This window comes from Mus pahari, chromosome 21, assembly GCF_900095145.1.
Source record: "Mus pahari chromosome 21, PAHARI_EIJ_v1.1, whole genome shotgun sequence".
In the NCBI taxonomy this organism is placed as follows: domain Eukaryota; kingdom Metazoa; phylum Chordata; class Mammalia; order Rodentia; family Muridae; genus Mus; species Mus pahari.
In genome coordinates, this window is record NC_034610.1 from 16,318,372 (window position 1) to 16,327,064 (window position 8,693).

Consider the following 8,693-nt stretch of genomic DNA (forward strand, 5'->3'; position numbering starts at 1 on the left):
GAGAGAGAGAGAGAGAGAGAGAGAGAGAGAGAGAGAGAGGCACAGACACAGACACAGACACAGACACAGACACAGACACAGACACAGACATAGACACAGGTTGAGACAGAGTGAGACTATGGAAGAAGAACAGAGAGGAGAACTCAACTATATGGACAAAGGAAAAGCTTAAATCCCTGCTGCTTTAGGCTTTCAAGGTGTAGTGAGTTGGGGTGGAAGTTTCCACAACTGTGTTAAGAAATCATTATTAATATACTGTAAGAAAGTCCAATAGTTGCATTGGTTCCATAGAATGAAGTTTAGTAGAATTGAGTCTCTCATTATGAGACCTTAGAAGAAGGAGTAGATGTAGCTTTTAGCTATCCCCTAAGTGAATGTTAGTAACAAAATAATACTTTAAAATGTCTAGGGATTAATTTTTTTTGAGAACATGCCTATAAACATATAAGAAGCTTACAGAGTATCAATTAGATGGGACCATAAAAGAAAATTCTCCCACCACATACTAATCAAAACACTAAATCTACAGTAAAAAAAAGAATATTAGAAGCTGCAAGGGTAAAAGGCCAGGTAACGTACAAAGACAGTCCTATTTAACTGACATCAGACTTCCCAATGGAGACGCTAAAAAGAACAAAAACCAGGATAGATGCCTTGCAGCCACTAAAAAATAACCTACCAACCTATCCTAGGCTACCCAGCAAAACTCTCAATCCCCCTAGATGGAGAAAACAAGATACTTCAAGTAAAAATCAAATTTAAACAATATCTGTTCAAAATTCTGCCATACAGAAAATAGCAAGAAGGAAAAACCCACCTATAAAGGATCTTGGCAACCAAGAAAACACAGGAAATCAAGTAATTCAACACCAGCAAAACAAAACAAGAAGCACTCACAAAAACACATTTCCAGACAGCTCATGGAACCTTCTCCAAATTTGACAAAATGAAACACATATAAGCAAATTTAAATAATGCCTTGTATCTTATCTGATGACCATGGATTAAAGCCTGCCTTCAATGACAGAAACATGAGAAAACCTACATAGTCATGGAAAGAGAACAACTCTACTCAATGATCTCTGACTCAAGAAATAAGTAAAGAAAAAGTTAAAGATGTTCTCAAATTCAATGAAAATGAAGGCACAGCATACCCAAATGCATAGGACATAATGAAAGCAGTGTTACGCGGCAAGTTCATAGTACCAAATGCCTCCATAAAGAAATTAGATGTTTTTCATACCAGCAATTTGATGGTACATGGGAAAACTTGAGAAAAAATAAATAAAACCCAAGCCCACCCAAGAGTAGAAGATTGTTTGAAACAATTAAACTTGGGGCTGATTAGAAAAAAAGGAAAAATTAAAAAGAATTTATGAAAACAGGAGTTGTTGCTTTGAGAAGATGAGCATAATAACAAACTCTTAGCCAAACTAACTAAAACACTTAGAGACAGTATCCAAATTAAAAAAAGAAAAAGAAAGAAGGAAAGAAAGAAAGAAAGAAAGAAAGAAAGAAAGATGAAGATGCAACAGCAGACAAAAAAGAAATACAAAGAATCATTATGTCTTACTTCAAAAGCTGTACAATATAAAATTGGAAAACTTAATTAAGTCATTGATTTCCTAAGGAGATACCATTTACTACAGTTAAAGATCAGATAGAAACAATCCAGGACAAGGAGATTTTAGTGCAGAATTCTACCAGACTTTCAAAGAAGAGTTAATACCCATATTACTCAAATTATTCCAGAAAATGGAAACAGAAGGAACACTACCAAACTCATTTTATGAGACCATAGCCATATTGATACCTAAATCAAAGACTCAACAAAGAAAGAGAATTTCAGACTAGAGAGACTTGTGGAAGAGTTGGGGATAGAAGAGAGAAATTGGAGGGGTCAAGGACACCACACAAAGAACCACAGAACCAAGTAAGCTGAAATCACAGGGGTTCACAGAACCTTGGCCTCTAACCAGGGAGAATGAGGAACTGGACCTCCATCCCTTATACGTTTTTTACAAATGTGCAGTTTGGTCTTCATGTGAGACCCCTAACAAGTGGAGCAGTGGCTGTCTCCATCAGTGTTTCCCCTTACCTGGAATGCCTGGTTCAGCCTCAGTGGGAGAGGATGTGCCTAGTCCTACTGGGACTAGATGCTCCAGTGTGGACTGATACACAAGCTAGGCTCCCCTTCATTGAGAACAAAAGGTATAACCAATGGGGTGAGGCATTTGTAATAGTGAGACTGGGAAGAGAAGGGGGAGGGGAGCTGTAGTCAGGATGTAAAGTGAATAATAAAAAATGTCAAGGGTAAACTGAAGAACTTTCTTTATAGAAGTTCCTGGTAGAAAGCACTAGGATATTAGTAGAAAGTTAACCAAATTTTTCATATAGTAAAATATTCAATTATTCTCAAAATGTTTCTAAAACAAAAATGCTTCTATTAAGAAAAATTTATTCTCAATGTTTACTACTATATTAAACCTGAGTGTAAGAAGAAATATCTCCATGCATTTATGGTCATTCACTTAGTCTGTGGTACTTATTTGAAGACAATTCTTTAAGAATAGAATGACTGTGAATTTCAGAATATGCTTAACTACTTAATTAAAAAAGCATAAAATCGACATTCAGAACAAGAGAAAATATATTAACTTTTTAATGCCAATTAATAAAAATATTGTTATTATTGAGCTTATAATAAAATTACATTTTTTCTCTTCACTTTGTTCCCACTAAAGTATAAAAGGCTTCCCTCCTTTTATAAGATCATGACCCTTCTAAATTAATTTTTGTTACATATATACATATATATATGTGTGTGTGCATTTAATTTAGAAATTATATGTATATGTAATTATTATGTGATAAATAATTTATATTTCATATATTCATATATACTATAATTCATATATAAATGAATATACTTATATACATATATATTCCTAAACTATATATAAATAGAACCTACTCACTTTTTATGTTACTTTTCATATGTTTTCAGTAGTGGCAATTTTTCCTTTGATAATTATTTACTTTGCACTGCCCCAAGAAAGATATTTTCTTTTTCTGTCAACATTTCCTAATTCTGTGTAGTTCTTTTTGAATGACTGAAATCTCAGGAGATTTCTCCACTCACACTAAATGTCTATTGTTGTTATCCTTGTTCAGCAACTGTTTAAGCAGTCAGATTTGTGAGACTTTAAGTATAATTAAGGATAACAAAGACATTCCTAGGAGATGCAACCTCAGAGCAAACTCCCTGATCCTCAGGCTCTTACAATCTTTCCGTCTCATCTACCTTATGAAAACAGGGTCTTAGGAGTAGAAGTTGTACTGTAGAGGCATCAGATGGGGCTGGGTTCCAAAGTTCTTCATTTTGATTAAATATGGCAGAACTCCATATGGCTCAAGACTCTAAGATAAAGAATTGATAAATGAGACCTCATGAAACTGAAAAGTTTCTGTAGAGCAAAGGACATAGTCAATATGCAAATGGACAACTTACAGATGGAGAAAAAAAAATCTTTACTAACCCCACATCCAATAGAGGGCTAATATACAAAATATATGAGGAATTCAAGAAGTTAACCTCCAAAAAAAATCAAACAACCCAATCAAAAAAATGGGGTACATAGCTAAATAGTGAATTCTCAACACAAGAATCTCAAATGGCAGAGAAGCACTTAAAGTAATGTTCAAAATCCTTAGTCATTAGGGAAATGCAAGTCAAAACAACCCTGACATTCCATCTTATACCAATTAGAATGGCTAACATCAAAAACTCAGGGGACAGCACATATTGGCAAGAAAGTGGAGAAAGAGAAACACTCCTCCATTGCTGGTAAGCTCAAAAGTTGTTACAACCACTGTGGAAATCAATTTGGAGGTTCCTCAGAAAATTGAAAATAGATCTACAGGAAGACCCAGATATACCACTCAAAGGTATATACTCAAAATTTGCCCCATCATGCCACAGTGGCACATGTTCCACTATGTTAATAGAGGCATTTTTTGTTATAGCCAGAAGCTGGAAACAACCCATAAATCTCATAATAGAATATTGGATGCAGAAAATTTGGCTCATTTACACAATGGAATACTACTCAGCTATTATGAACAAGGACATCGTAAGTTTTGCAGGCAAATAGATGGAACTAGAAAATATCATCCTGAGTGAGGTAACTCAAAGTCAAAAGGACATGCATGGTATGTACTCACTAATAAGTGGATATTAGCCAAAAATGTTCAGAATAACCAGCATACAACCCACAGGACTGAAGAAGGTTAACAAGCCTAAGGACCCAAGTGAAGATGCCTCAATCCCTCTTGGGAGGGAGAAGAAAGCAGTCACGGGGAGCAGAGTGAGGGTGGAAATTTGGTGGGAGAGGGGACAGGGAGGGGAACATGATCGAGTATTGGGTGGAACATGTGTGAAGCCCTGAGGGCCAGCCGAAGGAATGGAAACAGGCAACCTCAGGAGGTAGGAGGTAGGAGGAACCCTCTAAAATTTACCAGAGACCTGAGAGTTGATAGTTGCTCAGGACCCAAAAGCAGAGATCTTAGCTGAAATGTCCAACAGTGGGGGAAGCGAACTTGTAGAGTCCAACTCCAGTAGAAAGACAGGGCATCAAGTGGAGGGATGGGTTGCCATTCATCAGTCAAAAACTCTTACCCAGAATTGTCCCTGTTTAAAAGAACTGCCGGGACAAAAAGGGAGAAGAGACCAAGGGAAAGGAACTTCAGGGATTGGCCTAAATTGGAATCCATCTCAAGGGAAGGCTCCAAGGCCTGACACTATTTAGATTCTATAGTGTGCTTACAGGTAGGAGCCTAGAATGGTGGCTAAGAGGCCCAACAAGCAGCTGAAAGTGTCAGATGCAGATACTTACACCCAACCAAAGGACAGAAGTTAGGAACCCCTGTAGCTGAATTAGGGAAGGGCTGAAAGAAATTGATGAGGAGGGTGACCCCATAGGAAGACCAGCACTACCAACTAACCTGAACCCTGAAATCTCTCAGACACTAAGTCATCAACCAGGTAGCATATGCTAGCTGAGATAAGGTCCCTGACTCATATACAGCAGAGGACTTAGTGAGAGAAGAAGCACCTAACCCTGGAGAGACTTGAGGCTCCATGAAGTGGTGGGGTCTGGTAAGGTGGGTTGGGGTGTGGGGACATCCTCTTGGAGATGGGGGAATGGGTTGAGGAAATGTTGGAGAGTTGATGGGGAGGGGGATAATGACTGACTTGTAAAAAACAGATTAACTAATGATAATAAAAAAGTAGAGTATGAAAAGTGATCCCATAAATATTTCTTGTATGAATGTAAACTAATGTAATTAGCACGGTAATTATATTATGAGTGCTTGAATCACTGAAAGTATAAATGTCATATGATCCATGTATGCCTCTTTTGGAACATTCTTAAGTCAACATGGCAGAGACACTTGCTCATGCATGTTAAGCAAAGGAATATTCAGAATATATTCACAATACAGGAGCAGGGAACTTATCTCCCAATGGACGAATAAAGAAAGTATCAACTAAAACTTTATGATTTTAATTCATGTGTGCATACTGTATGATAGACTCATAAAACACATTCTTAGAATTTCAAATATTTCTTTGTTGCCTTTCTTAAAGATGTTCCCAGATGTTTGTGTTAAGATGTTCTCTCTCTCTCTCTCTCTCTCTCTCTCTCTCTCTCTCTCTCTCTCTCTCTGTGTGTGTGTGTGTGTATTTAAGTGCACATGAAGAAAGCAGGAAAGAATTTTTTCATGGTTGAACAATTCTAATATCTATATTGGGGAAATAATCAGATTATGGTAAGAAAAGTAAAATAGAAAAATACCAAATTTTCTCTCATCTATAGAATATACACATCTCACATGAAGAAAGAATGACTACTTAGAGTGAGGAGAGTAATTAGTTACATTTAACCTAAAAATAAGGGTGCTAATGAATTGGTAACCAGCCAAGCACATTATTACATTATATGAAAATGCTATAATGACTCCCATCGAACTGTGTATTACTGAAGAAAGACATCATAATTGTGAGAAACAAAGCATTAATATCATGTTCTATGAACACCCTAGATCACTGGAAATCTCCTTGAAATCAGTAAAGATAAAATTTCCTATCTTCCTATGAAAGATTTCTCCTGTTGTGTCCATACATATGCATATCTTGGATCAGCCAGAGCAGCTAATCACAGAGTTAGAGATTGTGCACATATTACACATAGATTATTAAGTATCTATGAGATCCAGAGAAGAACTCCAACCCTGTGTGACTCATCTCAATTATATAAGAATATATAATACACTTTGCACAAAAAGAATTGGCTTGTATCTGTTCCAAAATGTATGTAGTTCATGTCACCTAATAAGGTTCTAGCTGTACACTCGTCAATACAATTTACCAGTGGACATGCATGTTCTAAAATGAACCTAAGAGGATAAACAGGCCATTTTGCCATGAAATGATGTATGCTATCTGTAGATCTTCACATTTCACTTGTTCCTCCAGACTCACCTCCAGCTCTGCAAGTGACCATCAGCTGCAGCTTTCCCTGCATCTCTCTTCTAAATCCCAAGGATACCACAAATCTTACAACCTAACACTCCTTGCTCCACCCCCACACATTGCCTTATCTCTTACCTCTAATCCAGAAGGCACTCCCTTCTATCCAAAAGGCCACTCATCCTAGAGAAAATGGTAAGTTGAATACAGATATTTATCTCACCTTCTGTTCCTCCATATCCAAAGTGGCAGTTTTATTTCCAGTGCTAGATAAGATCTATATTCCTTTTCTACCCTCATTCCAAGGAGACTAAATGAGAAAATCCAGGTAGAACACTTTGCTGTCCTTCATTTGAACATATCCAGACACCTGGCCTGTTTCCATTCCTTACTGTCAAGTTCTAATGCCCAGAAACACATTTTTACCAGAAATGTTGGTGTCTACACCATAATCTTCCCCCCGCCCAAGGAACACACATCCATCGTGTTCTGTAAAATCCAGAGAAACACAAGAAAAAAAGCACCAATAAGAAACAAAAAATGAAAACAAACAAACAAAAACCCAAATATCATCACAAAAGACTGTAATCTTCCTAATCCTAGATATTTAGATGCTATGAAAGAAGCCAAAACCATACAATAGAAAAAAGAAAGCTACTGGAACAAATGATCTGGTCTATCTGGATGTCTACATGTAGAATAATGAAAATATATACATATTTATCATGCTGCAAAATTCAAGTCCAAGTGGCTCAATGACCACAGCATAAATCTTTTACTTTGTTGAATATTTTCTTTATTTATATTTCAAATGTTTCCCCTCCCCCTGCTTCTATGAAAGTGTTTCCCCACCAACCTACACAGTCCCAACTTCCCATTCTGGGATTTCCCTACACTGGGGCATTGAGCCTTCACAGGACTAAGGGCCTCTCCTCCCACTGATGTCTGGAAAGGCCATCCTCTCTGCCACAAATGCAGCTGGAGCCATGGATCCCTCCATGTGTACTTTTTTGTTAGTGGTTTAGCCCCTGGAGGTTCTGGTGGGTGTCTGTTTGGTTGATATTGTTGTTCTTCCTATGAATTGCAAACCCCTTCAGCTCCTTCATGCCTTTCTCTAACTCCTTCATTGGGAACCCTATGGTCAGTTCAGTGGTTGGCTGCTAGCATCTGCCTCTGCATTTGTCATGCTCTGCCAGAGCCTCTCAGGAGGCATATATATATATATATATATATATATATATATATATATATATATTCATAGCTCTTTGCTGTCCACCGCATTTATATGGAAAGATGTTATTCATGAAAGGCCCCTCATGCTTTTGCTGCCAGACACAACTGTAATGGAGATGGTATCTCTCACTTCTGGGTAGCTTGCATATGACAAAAGGTGTTCTGCAGACTTTTGGGGGGATAAAATCATATCTAGCTGAGAACTCTGAAAGGTAGAATACTGATCTACCAATCAAGATGCACCCACTGTGAAAAATTGCATCCCTTTCTGGGGAAAAGCCTGCCATGTCCTCATTGAGTTTAAGACCTGCTCTGCTCTACAGTATGGAATCCATGCTTTTCATAGTAAACATGCTTGTGCTTGTGAGCTTATGTTTGGGCAACACACAACAAACTGAAAGAAGGAGCAGGTAGATATAAAGTACTATATTGGAGAAAATATACAAAAGTAATATCAAAACAGGTGCTTATAGCATGTAGCAAAAAGGGACTGTAGAAGCCCTTCCCAAGTGAGTAGGTTGCAAGTCGAGCACAGCCTTAGCTCCATGGATGAGCTCCCAGCTTCTGGTTCTGACTACCTGTCTTAGTCAGGGCTTCTATTCCTGCACAAAACATCATGACCAAGAAGTAAGTTGGGGAGGAAGGGGTTTATTCAGCTTACACTTCNGCATTGCTGTTCATCACCAAAGGAAGTTAGGACTGGAACTCATGCAGGTCAGGAAGAAGGAGCTGATGCAGAGGCCATGGAGGGATGTTACTTACTGGCTCACATCTCCTGGATTGTTCATCTTGCTTTCTTATAGAACCCAAGACTACCAGTCCAAGAATGGCACCACTCAGAATAGGCCCTCCCTCTCTTGTTCACTAATTGAGAAAATGCCTTACAGCTGGATCTCATGGGGGCATTTCCTCAAGGGAGGTTCCTTTC